The sequence below is a fragment of the Coturnix japonica genome, chromosome 7 (assembly GCF_001577835.2).
Source record: "Coturnix japonica isolate 7356 chromosome 7, Coturnix japonica 2.1, whole genome shotgun sequence".
Classification (NCBI taxonomy): Eukaryota; Metazoa; Chordata; class Aves; order Galliformes; family Phasianidae; genus Coturnix; species Coturnix japonica.
Window position 1 is genome coordinate 23,858,918 of NC_029522.1, and position 21,022 is coordinate 23,879,939.

General features: G+C 41.0%; 2 long non-coding RNA genes across 4 annotated transcripts in view; one reads left to right on the plus strand and one right to left on the minus strand.

The window, feature by feature from the left end:
• Positions 1 to 21,022, minus strand: part of LOC116653662 — a 424,305-nt gene that overhangs the window by 292,801 nt on the left and 110,482 nt on the right. The window lies entirely within an intron of this gene.
• LOC107316841 lies at positions 7,336 to 12,693 on the plus strand. Of its 2 annotated transcripts, none has more exons than XR_001556604.2 (3): positions 7,336 to 7,806; positions 7,890 to 8,056; positions 12,170 to 12,693. It is a non-coding gene; the product is annotated as an uncharacterized LOC107316841 (long non-coding RNA). The 2 variants fall into 2 exon arrangements; XR_004307917.1 differs by lacking the exon at positions 12,170 to 12,693 and adding an exon at positions 8,094 to 8,262 and having other exon boundaries at positions 7,341 to 7,806; positions 7,890 to 7,999.

Sequence of the window (21,022 nt, forward strand, 5' to 3'; positions counted from 1 at the left end):
TCAAACTCAGCATAGAAATTTCATACTGGGAGTGAAAACATAAGCAAGTAGATGTAAAGTTGAAGTCAACGAGGACTTGGATCAACTGAATAATCATGACTTTTGAAATCAGAAGGGTGCCTATGAGCTCTTATCTGGACTCCTGTGTGTACAGTCCAAAGAATTCCAATGAAGCTTTTAGCACACAGCTAGTAAGCTCTATTGAAACTCAGGCAGAGGTTTTAAGAAGACATTCAGAAACGATTCCAAGTTTGGGAAATCCCACCACAAGCCCAGGGAATTTGTTATAATGATTAATCACCTTCCATTGTTTAAAAAAAAAAAGAAAGTAATCTGAAATTTATTTCTAGACTAAAATTGTGTCAAATTTACTCCCAGCTGCTAAGTCTCTTCATGCCTTTTCTGCTAGACCAGGATTATCTTAAGTCAGCTGTGGTTAGGAAAACACTCAACAGCCTAATGGGGCTATACTGTAAAGAAAAAAAATTAATACTACAGTGGAAAGTCACACATCTTCTCCAACTCACTTGTGCTGCCTGTGGCTGCAAGTCCACCCCTGGAGACTTGACCTACTGGGTGAAATATCATGCATGTCTCAGGGCGAGCTGCCCCAGAATGTCTTTGGAATAATAATTGTTTATGCATGCTGCATGTGGTGAGATGCAAATGGGTTGCTCACGCTCTACACTTGCACTGGTCTGGACTAGAGCTCCTCATGTTCAAGAGGGGCTTTTCTAGGAAATACCACTATGTTATTTTACAGCTTTAAAAAAAAAAAAGTGCTGTTTCTCAGCGATTCCTTCCCTGACTGCAGACACCACTATTATCCACAGTCCTATTGCTGGTTTGGTCTGACAAGGTACTGGTTATATTCAGACGTACATGGCAGCAAATAATGGAAGATAGTCTGGGAACAGAGTTTCAGAGATCTCAGCAGGAAGTCCTACAGAAATGCCCAAGGCAACATGGGCACATCCCAAGGTACAAGAGTTGGAAAACAACCTGATTGCTCAGGACTTATCAATTTAACCTCTTCTTCTTCAGTGTTTTGGCTCAAAATAAGATATTGCTTTGGGAAGACTACCTGGCACTGTCTACCCACTACCATCACTCAGAAGGGAAAGAGAACCTGAATTGGCTTGCATTCACACAGTAAGTCCTAGGTATGCTATAGCCCTTCATGGGACTGTAAGAACAGCAGAGATGCATCCACCTTTGTGCCCAGGATCACAAGACTTTGAAGTTTGTAGCTGGGTTTGAACAGAGCAGAACAGGAAAGCAACTGCCCAGTTGCATTATTATTACCAAATGTAATCTGTAACAATCTGTCATCTCTTTGACAAAACTTGCTTGAAAACACTTGTAGATGAAAAAAAAAATAACTGGGTGTAGAACAGAACAGTTGTGGGACAGCTATAATCAAGACATTAAGAGTACACCTGCCAGGAGCTAGTGCAATGGAAACAATTAAATTAAAGCAAATCTAGATATTGTTGAGCTCTGAAATGGCAGGTGATAGGCTGCAATCCTACAGATGTCCTTATTTGGGACACCTCAGAACAGTTTTCATGGTTGCACGGTCCTTTCCTTCTAGATGCAGTACAGTATTTTTACAGCAGTGCAGATGCCCATTTGTGCCTGTGACCAGAGAGATCTGTTCTGATCACACAGCAGCCTCAAGCAACTTCCCTGCAGGGAATTGCCTACCCTTCCACCCGCCCATCAAGTCCAAAGGAGATTCAGCTGATTCACTGAAAAGGATTGTTTCTTTCACTCTGAGGAGGCAAAGCAAGTAGAAATTAAGTAAGAGGGCTGGGAGAGAAGAACTGGAAAACTGGGATTGGCAAATCAGTATTTAGGGAGGACTGTACAAACAACTAAGGAGATTATGTTAATATTTTCATTAATAAAGACAAGTGCTGGGAAGGGGACGTAGTTTTCTTTTAGCTCACATGGAAAATTCATCTTCTCCAGATGTCCCAGAGGATATGAGACTAGCAGAATAGATCTGTACTGATCAAGAATTTGGCATCAATCTGAGTGTGCAGCTTTGGACTGTGCCAATCCCTGCCAATGACACTTGAGTCAGAACACATTTAGCCTGATCTATGCCTCCCAAAGCATAGCTCTCTGAAAAGGCTATGAACACTCATACTTTGATTGTAAATGGAACAAATTTCCTCTGACATCATGTAGAACAAACTGGGGGCTTGTGCCTGCCTGCATCCCCTTCGTGTCATTTTAACAGAGTTGTTTTTAAGAGCATAAACACCCGCTCGAAATTAGTACAAATGTTTCCTTCATCGGCTTGCTCTGACATTAATGGGTAAACCATATTTCTATGGTGCACATCCAGCATTCTCACTGCACAGCTCTCCTGTCACTAACAGCAGCCGATGCGTTCAAATGAACAATTGGTCATAAATAAAAATGACAAGAGAAAATTACAAAAGCGGGAGTTGTGGCCTGGGGAATATTCACTAGCCAAAGAAGCATTACAGTCCTTTCCCCTTTAGATCACTAGTATCCACTAACACCCAGTTTGTCAAGCCGGGCTGTCTCTTTCTTGTCCTTGGGCCTGGAGGATTCCTATAGAACTGCAGGGCTCATAGCCAGCAGATCTCCCACCCCTTTCTGTAGGAAAACAACCACTAGCCTACAAGTCTACTCCCCACTCACACATTTTTCTTCAGTTTTCTCATCTGATCTAATTTGTAAGAAATAGAATGGCCTTCAGTGCAATCAGCACTTGACCTACATGCATAAGCAGCTTCACTGCACAGCATATGCATAATTACATGGTAATACTTTTAATTGGCAGCATTTGGCTTTACACATTAATAAAACCATAATGTTTTCCAACTTTGTGCTGGCATTTTGACCCAGAGAACCTTCCATACAGACTTTTGAAACTCCATGCCAAAATTATCCAGAACAGAGGTGAATTAAAGGAAGCTTTTAGTCTCTCATGGTTCTGAGTTCTGGGGTAGTTGGAATAACAGAACAGATAGGACCAATAGTATCCTTGTAACCTTTCTCTTTCTCGGGAGTCCTGTAATCTCTTGTGGTAACTTAAAAGGCTGGAAGGAATATGAACTGATTTATTTTGCTTTCCCAGGGGGGAAAAAAAAAAAAAAACAACAAAAAAAAACACCACAGAATTCTATAGCTTTCAGAGGCCAAAGGCTGTGATCTGCTACTGACAAGAGAGGTGGTAGGTAATGTGAACAAGCTACTAAGGTCCAGATTCATGTAGGCATGTAAGTATAAAGCTTATATTTAGATGCTCATGTTAACAATGTTAAGTATTTAATGTTAGCCAGGGTAGCTTTAAGAAGGAACATTAACTAAAATTGATACTTGGAAGCAAAGCATTAAATCAATGCTTGCTATTGTAAAGAAAATTGAAATAAAACTTAAAACCATCTGAAACAGTTCTCAATAAAACTATAAGCATATATACTGCTCATGGACTTCTCAATATCCCAATGACAATATGCTATATGGTCTTTCTTCTGTGTAGATTCCTTTACCATTGCATTCTATTAAAGCACTACCAAATTTATTTTAACTTGCCAAATTTTGACATGGCATTTCAAGAACACTAAGCAAGACATTTCTAAGACTAAAGTGTTCTAATATGTCTTTCAGCACACAAGATTTTTTAGTTATAATTATACCACATGCAGACAAATTCTCCAGTAGAAGAGTTAATGTACAGTACTAAGGAGGAGGAAGGAAAAAAATAAGCAACTAGCAAGTAGCTAATACTTCTGCACGTTAGTACCTACAAGGGTAAACTGGCTCCTGCTAAGGCTGGTATGGATTTATGGTGGGTTATTTCAACACTGGGAAACGTCACTGAGATCTCAGTGGAAACTGAGAAGGGATGAGCTCAAAAACCATCTCTCAAGAGGTTGGATTACATCTCATGCCATAGAGTTCTGCATGGCTTGAACAAATCTTCACTGACTCCTATCTGGGAAAGGATTACAAGGAAGGAATGACTTTGTTATCACACCTTGAAAGTGAACTCACCACAAAAGAAGCAGGAAGAAGGGAAGACTAATTTGCTTCCAAAGACTTTTGATTAGAACAGATATTTCCAATTATGTGTGATTGTTTTATCTGAATATTATATGCATCAAAGTCATTTAATCTGTCAGTCAGATCAGGTCTTCATCTCACATCTGGAAGAAGAAAAACAAACCAGAGTAGAAGGTGCTATTCTCAATTACAGTCCTGTAGGCAAATAATAATAATAGAGTTCGCTGTTATTGGGGAAAAAGCCCCAGAATGATCCACTGAAATGCTGTCAGAAACACTGATGTATAAATTCAAACGCAAACAAGTTACGCTTCCTAAAAGAAACATCCGTGCAGAAACACTTCTGTCCTTTTTTCCCTTCTCAACCTTGTTTTGACTAAAATATAACCATCATCATCTCAACACAGAGGACATCCAAACTGTGGAAGAATTTGTTTCCACTGAAATCTCTGGCATTTCTTTCAAAAAGAAAAAGAAATACCGCACCTCCTTCTCTCCCCCCAATCCAAACTAATGAAATTGTTTTTGGAAACCAACATTCCATTTTTGTCTTTTTTACTCTCTACACCTTTTATTCTAAGAGAAGAAACAAATGTTTCTACCAGAAACTGACTTTGAGACCATCATTTTTTGGCAGTAACTGAGTCATAGTTTGTTGTTGCTTCTTTTAAACTACATTTACAACCTTTAAGAACCCCTGAGCTATGGTCTTCTGTACATAAGAGGAAATTTTAGTGGTAATCTTCAAATATCTGGATTGTAGCTTAATTTTAGCTCCTGATCAGGCCTTAAGATAATAGGATCTGACTGCTGGCATTTAGAGAAGGTGCCAGTGTTTGGAAACTAGCTTCTGCTATATTGCATAGGAAGAACAAAAGCTGGCAAGAGTTGCAGTATAGAAAGCACGCAGCAGAGTTGAGTTCCAGCATAAAAATCTAAAGGAGGAGGATTTTTTTTTAGGTCACCTTCATAGCTTTGAAGCTAGCATTTCATGAAATGGAGCTCTGCAGGCCTCCAAGTTTTAAATCAACTGGAATATTCAACTCTGCAGAGATCACCAAGAACTACTCACCACTGCCACGAGAACTAAGTGGCCAACCAGAAGCCTGTACTAGCAAGGGAAAAATCCAGGAGTTCACAGACTCATCAGGTTGAAGAGCCAAGCAAACACGCCTTGTCTAAGAAAGGAAGAAACACCATGACCACATGCAACCAGATCAGCCACAGCTTTGCACAGCAAGAGTTCTGCTCCTTCCTTTTCCCTTCTGATACAGCACAGACTTCTGTTTTACTGTTAGACAGTCACTGTGCCTTGAAATACGTCCCTCCTACCACAACAGCACACCTCCCAAGCAACTCTCTGAACTATGGGTCAAGCAATGCAACTTAGATAACCTGACCAGGAATCCCATCCCAAATCCTTGTTGTATCTCTTCACTACAATCAAAGCAGCACAAATTAATTACAGAACTAATTCTGTATTAGTTACCAGAGGATTATGCAAGTTGCTGGGTATACCCATTCCTCACATCACACAGTCCTGCTAGGGACAGCATCCTGGTAGAAAGGAAAACAAAAAATCAAACACTCCACAGTTTAATGAAACTCAAAAGGTTTCAGCGTGCCCACCCACAACGGGGCCAATCCCAACTTGCCCAAGTTCAGGATTGATGTCGGCCTTACAGTAGGTAATGATGTAGTAGGTAATTATGAGTAGGTAAACTTGGCATCTTGCTGCTTTTCAAAGACTTAAGGCAAATCAGCTGGATGCTCCTGTTAGGAGACAGTACATCCCTTTGAACTAATCTATTGGAGCAGAGGTCACCTTGATGTGTAAAAACACCCTTTCAGTGTCTTATTTAAACAAGCTGGGGGAACACCTCTGAAAGAGCAAATGGTGGTTTTTGGATCATTTACTTCATCATACAGCAGAACACAGGACCTTTCGCTTCTCCACTGAGTCTTCTGTCAAGCCCACAAACTTAAAAACTGGTTTGGCAGTTAGTAAGCTTTCCAAACAAATGCCAGCTGATGGGAGGATTTACCACATCCTCTGGCATATAACTGCTTTATCAATCTAATTAAAAAAATAATAGTTATTAAACAACCTGCCATTTAATATACAGACTTCCAGCTTCTGCATCTGGGACTGGATCCAGCAACTTCTTCATCTACTCAATTAAACATCCAAATTTTCTGCCTGCGTATCTGTTTATTGGCAGTGCACAAGTCTCCCCCAGTCATAGAAAGAAGTTCACCTAACTTCTGCGTTACCAGGTTGCAATGCATATTTTCCACATATGAAACCAACAACTTTATAAGTAGAATGGTCAAAGTTAGGCCATTCATTTGCAATGGTTTAAAATAGTGCAAAATTTAAATAATGACCAAAAAATGTAAAAGAAAATTGCTTAGCCACAAAAATCCCCGAGGCAAAGTTTGTAGGAAGAGGTAAGGTTTTTAATTAGAGCTGATACAGCTGGAAAATAGCAGGCACGTGCCATCAGGCACATGAGACCTGTGTCGGATCTGAAACACAAGTAAAGCACTTCAGGCTAGATACAGGTTCAGAACAAGCTGCCTTGAGTTTAACTTTATTATGCTAACCATCAGAGAAAGGTGTGCTTAGTGTTGTAATTCCTCCGCTCATTACAAGTGGAAGAGATCTTAAATTCCAATGTGCTGATATGTCTAGAACATACCTAATGTTACATTTTGCTCATCATTCATCCAAATAAGGAAAACATCCAGGAAGTGAAACTGAGTAGAAGCAGAGTTCAGCTGATACCTATCTCAATGCTGCGGTGTCTGATTGCAAACACTCTATTTGGGAATGCAGACATCTTCAGTGACTTGAAATACCTCCCTTCCTCTCCCATAACAAAACTGTATTCAGAGGGTATAAAAGAGACCGAGGAGACTGTTCCACCAAATTCCATTTTTGTGATAATCTAAATGGACAAGCCTAAATCCACTTTGCTGACTCCACTGACGCTAATTTTACAGTAACGTAATCTGTATACTTTAAGGGCAGGAAGACCCGTGAGATCATCTGCTCTGACCTCCCGCAGAGCTGCATTGTTTTGCTTAATAAAAGCCAACTGTACAGAGCAGGTGCTCCAAGCCTGACCCCTTGATTTCTCAGTCAGTTCTGAAGCTTTCAGTTCTTTTCCACAGTTACCTAAATATTTGCATATTGTAACGCTATACAATGCGCAGACAACGTCCCGACCTGAACTCCTTCAGGGTGCCAGTATCAGAAAAGCAAATATTTACACAAACGGTCGTGATAGTTAGTGTAAATAATGAGACAATAACAGCAGAGCACAGAGATACTTCCTGGAGGTTTAATGCCTAGCCAGGAGGAACCAATGCCCTGAACTGATCTTGGTCAGTTATTAAACGTCTTACTATTGTCTATAAATAGACCATTGTTGCTCTCGTTGTATAACAAAAACAGAACATTCGGAGCCCTTCGGCACATGCCTTTGTTTCTGGGTCACAATTACCACGTACATCACGGACAATAAGCGCTCACAACACTTCAGCCCTGAGAGATTGGGATCACTTCTCAAAAATCCATCGTTTCACATCAGAATTCCTCACTGTCTCACAAACCTCTCATTCTGAATGACCTGCTGCTTCCCTGGAAACAGGAACAAAGGGGCCTGAAGGAAGGGCTTTGTCCCAAGGTCCCATTTCTGTCCCTCTGAGTAATGTTACTGCATTGGGGTCACCTGGAATCACAGAGTTATCTGGGTTCGTGACAAAAAGCCCAGGGAAAAGAAAAAAAGGGGGAAAAAAAGGGAGGGAGGAAAACTACCCTCCCTCTTTTCTTTCAGGTATGTGGCTACCCCTGAGCTGGGTCCTGTGCTCCGGGAAATGGGGATGGGTAGAACGATAGCAGATGGGTCTAACAAAAGAAACATCGGCAACGATCTGAGGAGGAACGGTAATCAAGTAAATCTAACAAAATCAAACACAACGAGAGACCACAAGAGTATCCAAGGTACGAGAAATCAGACCAAGTGCTCTTACTCTCATAGTCTGCAGGGGAAGCACGTGCTTTTCTCCGCTGCTGCCTCGCCCGGAGCTCCACGTTTTCTCCCCAGCCCTCGAGGTCCTCCGGGAGTGTCACCCCTCCCCTCCCAAGACCCAAAATGCCCATAAAAGGCAGTAAAACGGAACCAGAACATTAACTCTTTAACTCCCATTCTGATGTTCTGATGCGGAATACCAAAAAATAAATCACAAAACCTCATCACCTGGCAGCGTTAAGAGAGTATTTAATTACCCCTGGGAAATGCGGTGTCCCATTGCTGTGGCTCTGATGAGCAAAACACGAGATTCAAAGATGTGTTTGAGAAGCAAATTCTTAAAGGCTCAGGCATTTCTCTGAGCCCACCCTGCAGAAACCTTTTTTGCCTTCGCCACTAAGACCATTTCACAGATTCTTAGTGCTCTGCTTTCTCTGCTTGTTTGTTTGATACCCACCCCCTCCCTGGTTTCCATCTCTGCCTAATCTTGCTGATCACAGGATGCAGTGAAACCCAAAAATGTTATCTTTAAATGGCAACAAAACTCCCAGGTTAATAAATCCCTGTCACACTCCTGGTATCAGTGCATTCTCCTACATTGCTTGAGAGGCTGTCTTTGAAAGTCTTCTAACTTTAGGTTTGTTTGGATCAAGACAGAAATCTTACATCTTGATCTGAACCAGTATCCCCTTGTAACAATTTGGGAGGACCAGTCTTTTTCTATGTTCTTTCCTTATTATCAAAGCACTTAAGGAGCTGGGTCATAACCAGATAACTCTTAGACCATATCCTGTTCCCTGTTTTTCCTAGAATTTAACAGTCCAGGTCCAGAATTCAAAAGGCAGAAACTGAAGAGGTGGGAGAGAGATGCAGAAAACACTCCTCTCTAAACATGAAGTCAGCAGTTCTCGATTTAATTGCAGGATGGCACGGCTGAGCTCTTGGAAGCCTGCATGTGCATACCCCGTGGGCACAAAGAGATTTGTCATTTTTATAGAAGGCTGAAATATAATTGGAAACTGATTGAGGCCATCCTGTATCAAAGGCCACTTCATAACAAAACACTGTAGTGGTCCATTTATAGAAACAACATACTACACTCTAGCTGCTGTGGGTAAAACCAAATACCCTCCCTGCCTCCCTAAAGCAACAAAAACCAACATGACCTTCTCCAACCCAAAGGGTCGCTTACATAAGAGAAATAAAATTAAAGAGAAAAACATTGTCCTGGAAAAGGAAGTCAGGGACACAGAAGCAATGCTTCTGTCCCACAGTTGTCACATGAGGGGGTGGTGAACAGGGGAAGGCAACAACCAGTGGGAATACTTTGTGGCTATGTAATCGGCTAAACTGGGATGGATACAGGGAAGAAGGCTGATGAAGGACAGCCATTTATTTTCGAAAGGAAATCTGAATCCCATTGGAGTAGCCACAGTAGAACAAATCCAGCCAGGAAGACTGAAACAGGGAGTCATAAATAACAAGGATCTCTGGTCAAGCACCAAGGGACTGCTGCAAAACCTACTGGAATAGTAGTTGAGCCCTTTTGAAAGCCGCCTCCTACAAGTCAACAAGGTCCCCAGGAAAACCAAGGATGCGTGTAGCCACCCAATTTACTCTTCAGGCAGCACTTAACATTACTTCCAGCTCCTTCTGCTCTTCGATTTGACTTCATTTGATCTGACTCTTTATCTTACCCTTCCATTACATTACAGCAGTTGTAATATTGCCCCACCACTCATACTAACACTCTTTACATGGAAATTTTAAGCATGTTAAATAATGAAAGTTCTCTTCATACAACATGCAGAAGGAAACCATCTATTTTGTCTGGATCATTCTCCTCTCACAAAGGAAAGCACAAGAATATTGTAACATCTTAAGAAAACTCAGAATAGATATCTAATGGTCCACCCTTCACTCACTCCAAAATCATAAGAAACTTCACTCAGATAATCTACATCAATAATAAGGTTTGCTAAGAGTAAAATGAAACAACATATAGGTTTCTTATGGCATCTTTTACTGAAAGGTGCTCCTTTTTGAAGGAAACCTAGACTGCTAAGGGTCTGAAAGGCATAATTCTTACAAGAACTTTCAATCTGAGAAGTCATCCTTCATCTTGGGAATTTGTTTCAGATGGGGACCAAGCAATAATTGCCATCCTCCTCCCCAGACTTGTCTGGTAATAAGAAACATGTGTACAGCTGGAGGGGTGTGAGGTTGGGATAGAACTAGCGGTGGAGATGTGCACATTCAAGAGCAGATGGAATACTGCTTTTTATTAAGAGAGAAGTAGATTCAAAACACCTGGCAGAAAGGTGCTTGGTTTTCCCTTCAGTCTCATGAAAGCCATTGTGACATTGGAAGCACTTACATGAAAAATAACTCAAAAGGGGGAGGGAAGTGTAAATAAAAATAGAAATTGAAGAGCTTTCCATATTAACTGTGAGGAATTGGGTAATTAAGAAATTGGAACCGATGACCTCAACTGCACTGTGAGTTTGCAAGTTTTCAAACAGAAAATGTGAGATTAGCTCAATTTATACAATTTGTATTATATTGCTGTATTGGAAAAACATCTAACAAATTTGGAAAGACTCCAGTTTACTGATGTCCACATCAGGGCTGTCTTATATGTATTTATATATCACCTCTAGAAACAGCCCAAATAGAATATAACAAACATCAAACAGCCAGCTGCCCAATCCTTTGTAGATCAGAGTTTTTGAGAACCTGGACACTGGTCCCAAGGCAAAGTATCATTTATCATCAGAACACAGGACAGATTATTCTTTTTTTAAAATCAACTCAGACAACCATTGGAAATGGCTGGGAAGCACTTGTGATGGAGATAACTGGCTGCAAGTCCACAGAAGAGGCTGAATCAGAAACTCTCACTTGCACAGAAACTTGTGATGTAACATTTCCATATAACAGCAAGCACCAACATGAAAAGGAAGCTCTAAACAGAATCCATTTGATGAAAAAGGAATTGAAAGAAAAAATAGAAAAAAAAAACCTTATTATTAGAACATGAAATTTCCCATCAGATTGCCTTGATATCTTTTTAAAGACCTACTAAAAAACCCTGTGCTCCACAGACTCACCCTCAAATACTGATGAAAGCAACAACATTACAGACAAAAAACATGCAGCACATTATGATCTTATGCTTTCTCTCCCCAGGGTAAAGAGATGCATCACAAAGGAGTGATCACAGTAACAATGTAAGATTGCTTCAGGGTCAGGTGTGAAGTATAGATGAATGTTGCTCCCATACCAATACTCCTGTAACCCCAGAGCCAGTTGCCGAGCTAACTCATGTTCATGCGCTTGCTGTGATTGATATTGCACATTTCTTTGTCCTTATTACTGACCAAGGCCATAAATTCCAATTATGGAGGACAGCTGAGTTCAAGCTGCTGTCATATTTCACAGCAACGCTAACACACAGGTTACCAAGGGTCACCTGGGCCAGCAAGCAGGACTGCTGCACAGTAAACCTATATCTTCACTGTTCAGTTGCAATGCCTTTCAGGCTGAATACGCTTTGACTACCTCCCCCCATCAGAGAACTAAGTCACATTCCTCCCCCAGAGCCAAGGACAAAAGTGTGATACCTGATCTTCTGTCTTACGAGTTTAGAAACACACTGGTAATGTGTATGTCAGCTCCTTTGCTGGAGGCTAAGTGAAGTGGCAGCCAGTCCTCCAGTTCAGGCAGCTAAGAGTTGAGCCAATATAAGATGACATGAATATGTACATCAGATGGCTTATATAAAAGGTGACTACATTGTTTTTGTTTTGGTTGTTCTTATTTGATATGTTTTTTAAAAATTCCCTTGTTCCATTCAAATTCTGAAGATCTACACGTTTAAATGTACCAGGTCTGTTTTAAAAGCTTGCTGACATAAGAAAACAACAAAGCTCTGGTTAGTGATAGATAAAATTGCTTTCAGACACACCTAAAAACACTCACAAAACTTTTAACATAGTATTTCCAAAACACAAAAGCCAACAAGGTTTAAAAAGAAAAAAAAAAAAAAGACTAATACTGAATACTTCTACATTTTTGCTTTCCAGGACAATATCTATGCTATGATACTTGGAGTATAATGAGCACTGGAAGCAGACCCCAGGAAGTACATCCCAGCCATCTTGCAGCAACCTCAGAAACCAATTTCTGGTGGTTGTGCATAGAATATGTAATCTCAATTTGTGATACAAATCCCAACTCATGTAGGAGAAGTACCCCATCAAGAAAACTAGTCCAACTAGCCTGGACTGGAGTGCTGCTCATGCTGAATAACCTCTCCAACCTACAGAACACGCACCAGAGTTGAGAACAGACCAGAGAAATGCATTAGGTATTTTTCAGATTAATAGACAGGCTAGAAGCAGAATTTCACAAGTTGAAGGTACTTCTACATGTGCCTTGAGCAAGGTTCAATACACACTGGCTGCAAGACAAGTTAAGTTTCTGCCTATGAATTCTTGTCAGAAATACAGGATGTGCAAGGTTAGATTTCACACCATCTAACTCAGTAAGATTTAAATTCAAATATAGATGTTCTCACTAGACAAAGTTCAGTTTACTGTTGAATGTTCCATATGAGAAATGCCTATAACAGATTAATAGTAACACAGTAAAGCAGGGAAGCATCTTGTTATTGTCCCCAGACACCAAGTGCATACATGACCTATAAAAGCTTTTACCGTTATGAAGAGGAGTCAAAATGAACCAAACAAGCACATAAGCATACCATGCATCTAAGGCACATGGTAAATAAAGTTATCTACACAGTTACCTAAAACTCTGGAAGAATAAGTCTATAGAGGACTGCAGCCCTTCGCTGTAGATTTGACTGGTATTCAAATTACATATCCCATCTCATTTCAGCCTGTTTGCTCAATTTATACCCCTTGAAGCAGAAGGCTAATCATGCCCTGAAGTCTCAAAAGATTGGGGGACAGGAGGGAATAACCCCGTAATTACCACATATCCCTGTGGTATATGTCACAAGCTGAAGAGCATGAAGCTCCTGGCCTGATTATCATTTACATGCGGTGTGGCATTTGTTAAATCCTTCATCCCACCACCATTTAATCAGTGATATCATCAAAGCAAGATATTTACCCCACTGAGTGGTATGGACTGGGACAGGAAAACACATCAGGAACAACTCTATAAAGACAGTGCAATTTTCTTTCCCCCTCCCTTTCCTTAGAAGAACCAGTTAGAGCTCCAGCAACAGAGCAGGACTTCTTCCATATCTTTTTTTTCCTGCATTTCCTGTATTTTGATCCACAACCAGTTTAATCTGCCCATTGACTGTTAAACTGCGTTCGCTGTTTGCACAGGAACTTTAAGAATCAAGATATTTTTCCCTGCTTCTCCCAGATCCAACTTGTCCGTTTAAAAAAGATCTAGAGCTGTGTTGAGCACCTGATAGCTCCATTGCCTCCTCAGAGTAACGCTCTCATTATCCCATCAACACTGCACACATCCTGGTTGGGGGTATTTGCTTCAGGCATGGTATCATTCATTTTCCTTACTTGTACAGTCCGCAGATTCCTTTTTAGAATTTCAAATCTCAATCAGCTATTATTATAGCCTACATTTCAGTCTTACCCTTAACTGTGACTTGGACTCCAAAACACCACAAGTTTCTTCTATGCATACTGCACAGAGCAATGTTATTTGTTCCTAGTGTTGAAGAACTGTGTTACCCCAACCTACTAAGCATTTAAAAGACAGGAATTCCTCATTTGAGGAAGTCCCTTTCTTCAATGCTGTGTGGGGAACCTAAACAGTTACCTTCTGGAAAAATCAGATGAAAAGATGTCCCAGCTTCTGCTCCCATTGGCAGTAAGGTAAATTGAAGGTATAAAAGTAAGCAGCATCTTTGCTTTTTTTCCCCTGAAAGACTTGCATGGCCATTCACGTATCTAACACAGCATCCAGGATATGTGTCTCCATGCAGGAGAAATGTCTGGAGCATGGCTAAGTTGCTGTCCTGAAAGTTCATTTACCTTCATAAAACCACCAGGGAACACTATGGAGCAATAGAGGGATGGAGAAACATCTGGTTAGCCAACACGTGGGCCACAGGAGTAATGAACCCTGCTTTTTAATAGGTAAGTCTGCACCTGCACAAGATTTCCAGCTTCTGCACCAGCAACAGCTCCTGAGAGGGATAAATAATTAAGACAATAAGGCTGAGGTTGAAAATGGCTGCGATATTTGCTTTCCTTAAGAGCACATTAGGGACGTGCATAAAATCAGACACAGTTGAGTTTGCTCTAACTGAACTTTGACTGACCCCAGAAGCCCTCTTAAATGAACAGACTGGTGAGTCTACCCTCAGTAATCTGAAAAAGCACTAATTATTCTTTGCCTGGTCCCAAGGCTTGTGACTGTCTTATTTGAAACAAGAACCCTAAGAAAATATGATTCCATGACTCTAAACTTGTGTTGCACAGACATCCCACAGGACCTTGCTATGCTCTTACAGTTGTCTCCATTTTGGCCCTCTAACATTAAGAATAGCACAATGAAGACCTGGATCCAGGCCTCAGGCCCAACTGCACTAAACCAAATGCAGTTCCTGCTGCTATACTTTATTTTTAGGGAAAAACATCATGGGATTTCTGTTGAAATCGTCTCCCCCCATGAAAAATAGTACAGATGATACTGCTCAGCAGTTAGGTGGGTGAAAGCTTCAGTTTCAAACACAAGCAGGTTTGAGGGGAGGCAGATTTCATGGGGAGGGTCTCAGAGGGGTAGACAGAGGCTGCTGATGACATACTGTAGTTTCCCCAAGAGTAGCACACTGATTTTAGCAAATCTTTTCCAGTTTGCAAACAACTGATGCTGCAGACCTTCTTTGACTTCTGTGGAACCAAACTGAAATTAAACTTCCAACCCTCTTCATCTTGAAGAGTTCAGCAAGGAAAAAGCAGGTCAAAAGCCTATGGGCTTTTCATCAGCATTTAATTTCACTTTGAGCATAGCCACCAACACCAATCAGGTTTCACACCCGTAAGAAACAGGCTGGAAGACATTCAAGAGCTGAGAAACACTTCAGAGGACAGTTCATTATAAGAGGGCAGTATAGCTGGGAAAGCAATGATGGTGACCTCTTGAAAACCCTTCACACTATTGTAGGTTCTAGTAAACCAAAGTCCTGGTTCAAAAATCTCTGTAGTCTGGACAAACACAGACAAGAGTGTTTACAAAAAGAGTCCAGGATAAAGAGCAGAAGCAGACACAAGCAAACAGGGAAGCAGCAGTAAACATTGCAGCAGTCTATTCCTGTAGTTCCACAACTAACACTGTCAAAATTAAGGGAAAACCTGAGTGTTTTACCTAGTTGCCTCCCAAGCCAGAAATTGGAAGTCATAGGTTTTATAGGATCCTTTTTTCCATTAGTATATAAAATACTTTCATTTCAGGAGCTCTGACTCTATTTCCTGTCTAGTTCCCACCCTCATCAATAATTACACAGGTGAAAGTAGACAAGTGAATTGCTCTGCCTCAGTTTTCCCATATTTTAAAGAGTTTAAGAAATAAAACTTAGAACAACATTTAAACATGATCTTTTGCACATGTGCCCTCATTGCTGAAAGAAATGAGGAACATCCAAAATAAACTAACCAAGCTTCACCCCAAGCAGAAGCAAAACAGATAAAACATTTCACAGAACATGAACGTCATTTACAAACCCTGCATTCATCTATTAGAAAACTGAATGTATGATTGGATCTCGGAAAGAAATGCAAACAGAGATAAAGCAAATAATAATGAATATTATTAATAATAGAAGCTGTAGTGATTCCTTAAATAATGCTCTAATTCCAATTAAGAGGGGAAAAACATTTCTAAAGAGTGTTTAAGATGTCCTTTTCTCCAGTTGTCAAAGTACCACTGAATTAAATCCAATAACAGCTGCAGTTTCAACTTGAGCATGATTGGGTAAAATATGTGGTTACCTTACAAGTGAGGAGATATTTGAGATTGATAGGATGGTCATATCACACAATTAGAAGCTGATTTATTTATTGGTGGGGGAGGCTTTCAGAACACTTTTAAATATCCTGCTCAACTGTATTCCAGTGCCTTCCAGGCTTTAATGGACCAATATACACTAGCAAAAATCCAGAGGTGAGACAGCGGCCACAAAGCTATTGCATAGGTGACGCAAAAATTATTTTCTCAGTTTGCCTACAAGCAGTCAAGAAAAAAACTCCCTCAAACCTCATTGCTTTATGAATATTTAAATTGCCAAGTTCACTTTAACCAAGTTTCCAAGACTAAGGCTGCTGATTCTGTGACCCCAAATGATAAACTGGGCACATAAATGATTCATATTCTTTACTACACTCTTGGCCTATATTTGCTGAGAAAGTAATTGTAAACATCTGTCCTGCAAGGTCACTGACTGACAGATCCACACTAACCTTCAGACATATTTACAGCCAAAGAGGTTTCCAAATGTAAAATGGTGTTCTGGAAGCACATAGGCTGACCGACTGCTAGTGAGTCACAGCTGAGAAATGCAGTACAGGTATGAGCTCATAAAACCTTTAGTGACCTGCAGAATGTAGACGTGGAAACCATATCAAGGAAAAACCCCAGTGCCACATAAAGGCTGTCTGAATAGCACCAGCTAATTGCAAATGAGAGCTAACCATGGAAAAAAAAAAAAAAAAGGAAGCATCTTTGTGAGGTACCATTGTGTGGAAATGAAATGGAAAACTGCAAGCTGGGAGGCTGAATAACTTGCATACAGAAGCACCATGGGAATACTGTTCCTGCCAATAAAGGACAGGAAGGAAAAGATGGTCTTGCTTTAAGTACGGGTTGTGGAATTCAGAAACCCATCTTCGTGTCCAGTTTTACTGAAAGATTTCCTGTGGATACCGGGAACGGGGGGAGGGAGGAGGGGAAAGGGAGCTGTTAGCCCTTTTCTACCTCTTGGCTACAACATTAAGGCTAGAGGGAAACCTAAGCTTCAAGGTAGTGAGACTAGAGAAAAGTCCTCATATTCAGGCAATCCATTTATTGAAAAGCTGAGCTAAAATTCTTGGCTCTGAAGTGAACAAATGTTCTTGCTGGGCTGTTCCAGCAAAATGGAAACCCTCAGAGTGAGACAGACCTGGAACCAGTCAGAGAGGTGCGAATAAAGTTTGTAAACATGCTCTCCCAATTATTTTGCCATTTATAGAGAGACCGACAGAAGGACTTGTGTAGCTGGCCAGCATAAACATGTATCTTTCATATTGTAAAAGCACAACACTACACTATGAAATGCTAGCTGAGATTAGGAAACCCAAATTAGTTTCACATATTGGTTTAGAAAGACTTTAACTGAGATCTGGAGTCTAGCTCTGGTACCAGTATTTTGATAACAGTGAAACAATATTCTCCAAGAACGATATGAAATCTGGAAAACCTGCTTTTAAACGGAAAGAATGTAGGAATCTTTCTCTAAGCTGTGATTTGATCCCAGAAAAGATCATGGGGCATAAAGACTGCATGAAAAACCTCCTTAGTTCAGTTAACAAAGCCATGGGCACAACCTGTATGTTTACCATTTTTCTCCTCCTCCCCACCGTTTTTGCCAATCAATACTGGAAACAGTTTTGTTTTGTTTGTCTAGCAGGGAGGGGCAGGCAATTCATGGCTACAAAGCAACGGATTCTCTACTACTTGAGATCACTATACTTAACTGTCTCTTTAACTTACTGTAACTCTCAACTTATGCATTGCAAAACTGGAGTAGAAAGTAAAGGAAAAGGGAGTGAGGGGTCAGAAAGGCAATCAAGAGGGTTTGTGAGGCACTGAAATGTTATTACAATCTAAGGTTAAGAAATCTTGATGTTTACCTCCCTGTATCACCTTTATCTTCAAGGTCAAGTATCCCCTGCTAAGATCTCAAAAAACCTGAGCACAAACACGTCAGAGAGACTTCACCATGTTATCATGAGCAGATTTTTCACTTACTTTTATGGGCAGTCACAAAAATGATTGACTTCTAGAAAGGGGTTGTGACCCAGAAAGACTGAGAAACTCTGTCCTTGTTGAACCAGGAATTAGTGGGAACCTGAACCCTAACGCGGTGAAATATCATTAAATAACACTATATAGATAGCACAGTGGATGTATTAATCCCTTATTTGAGCATTCACATAATTTTTACATAGAAAAAAAAAAAACTACCAACCTCTAACTGCACAGGCAATGAAGTAGCTTTCTGATTTTGAACATACTTGTATATTTTCTGTTTTCTTACAATATACTGATCTTCATTCACAAAATGGCCTGGGTTGGAAGGGACTTCAAGGATAATGAATCATCAACCCACCCCCCTCCACAGGCAGGGCCACCATGCTCCACATTTAATGCCAGATCAGGCTGCCCAGGGTCCCATTCAACCTGTCCTTGAACACCTTGAGGGATGGTGCAACCACAACCTCTCTGTGCAACCTATTCCTGCACCTCACCACTCTCATAGTAAAGAATCTCACTCTGACACCCAACCTAAACTTTCCCTCCATCAACTTAAAACCATTTCCCCTTGTCCTGCTGTTATCTACCCTTTCAACGAGTTGAAAGAGTTCCATAGTCTGATCAAAATATACACAGACAAAGCTCAGCTAAACATAAATGGATCTAAGTGAAAATTTCTAAGCCAATGAATTCAGGGACAGAGGTTAGGTGGGATTTTAATCACATTAACTCTCAATTGAAATGTACAAATGCCAAGCAAGGTATTAGCAATCACCTGCTGCCTTTTCGTGAGGGGTGATCTTTGTGTGAGCACTCTTCTTCCTAGTCAGGTGCCTGGTCCCGGCACTTCTCCACACGATGCATCTCAGGAGGCTTCCCACAGCTATGCAAGACGTGCAGTGGTTACTGCAATTCAAGCCTGGAGGAAGCTCAGAGTGGAAGGGGTGGGAAGTTTTTTCTTCCTTACTTGCAGCTCCTTCTTCCCTGAGCATCAACTGAGAAAATTTTACTTGGCTGCTCTGTTATCCCTTTCAGAGTCTTAAAATAGCTTGCATTCAAAGATGGCAAGAGCACTGGAAGAGCTTGTTTAATCACTACCTCTAAAAACCTACAACAGCAGTTTAAAATCAATTTACAGTATGAGCCACTCCCAAAGCCCCCTCCTGCTTCCACATCCACCTTCTTGCCCTTAAGTAAATCCTGGTACCAGTCCTCACACTGAATCAATTTCAACTTTGAAACAAAGTGATGGGATGCCAGGCCAGAGGGAACTTCAGTGCTTCCTCAGATGAACAGCTTCTTCCAAAGCAGGCCAGAAGGCCACAGCCACATTTGCTGCAGCTTTTCTTCAGCAGCCTCTAAGCACCTTCCAGGCCTTTAGGTTCTAAGTCCAACAAAACGTCACATCTGAGGGGCAGCAACAGATTTGTTTATCCCTTTGCTGAGGCAGATAAAACAAGGACCGTCATCTGGTCCTCAGCCCGCTGGGCCTTTTGCACAGTTCTTTTAGAAACCTATGGCCTCACTCAGAGAAATGCACGTGCTGCACATCTGTGAGGGGACACACTGAAGTCATCGTCAGCAGACTGGAAAATGTGCTATGGCCAATGTTGTCTCCCAGGCTGCTGCTTCATTTCAAGTGATTTGCACTTTAAAGAGCCATGAGACTCCTCAAACGTGCTCATCTTTCTAAGCCTATAAAAACTGACAGCAGAAAGTCAGACAGAATGATTTCATTATGGCGATACACAGCAACTTCTGGCTGCATCCAGCAAGTTATTGGGGGGTTGGTAAGAGCATCAGAAGAGCTCCATTAACTGTTCCAGTATCTGGAGAGCCAAGTGACATGAAAGTTCAGCCCAGCTCCTTTCTCTTCAGTTACCTTGAACTGACACAGCAAAGAAACCCCATTTTGTCCCACCTGAGGGTTGTACCCATCCCTTTCCCTCTCAGCCTGTCACACAACATGGATGCTAGCTCATCCCTTTCTCTTCACGTATTGTGACCCTCTGGAAGAGTAGCACTGGGTAGATGCCAGAAACCACAAGCTAGCTGCTGGGTGAATTTGCTTGTAAAACTTAGCAGCACATTATCTCTGCGGTATTTACTATGAAATGTGTGACTCTCCATGTAAACATGGACCGAATCCAGGCCCTTTATCTTCTGTGCTAGAGGTAATTTTCAAAGAAAGGTTGTCAAGTGTCAACCTTCACTAGCAGTCTTTAAAACCAGAGATAGAGATGCAGCAGGAAGAAGTCTACTGTAATGAAAATGCTTGGCAGGTTGAAGAAGTGTTCCCATGCACCAAAACGCAAACACCAGCGCTTGTTTTTTGGCAGAAGAGGTCTGCAGAAAGAGGTAGAGAAGGTGAATTCATTTCACTTGATTAAATCCATAGGTGATACCTGCAGCCTGAGCAGATCATGCTGATGCCAGTGTCTCTACCCATGTCATGGATTACTACGTGTTGAGAAGGACAATGGAAAAGGTCTGCTTTCCAGCCAATCTCACATTTGACCTATCTGATAAAACATCAGCCAGTGTCAGAAGTGTCCAGCTCTGACTTTCAAGAATGAGAGAAGAAACATCAATAGATAATGGTGATTAAGACATGTGTCTGACATCCAGCAGCACTGAAAACTGCTCAGTAAAACTCATTTCCAAGAAATTAAATAACATATTGGCAATGAAAAGGAATAGAACCGTTGAAATTTAATTGAATATTGAGAAGGGAATCAGCCAAATACAAGCACCTTGTAAGCATCCAATAGGAGTGAGCAAAACTGATGGAGGGGAATTTCTTTTCACCTAGGGAAATCTGACCACAACCTTCAATAATATCTACAAATTTCACAAGTCCTAATAACAATAACTTTCATTCACATAATGCCTTTCATCCTGGAGGAACTCAGAGTGCTTTACAA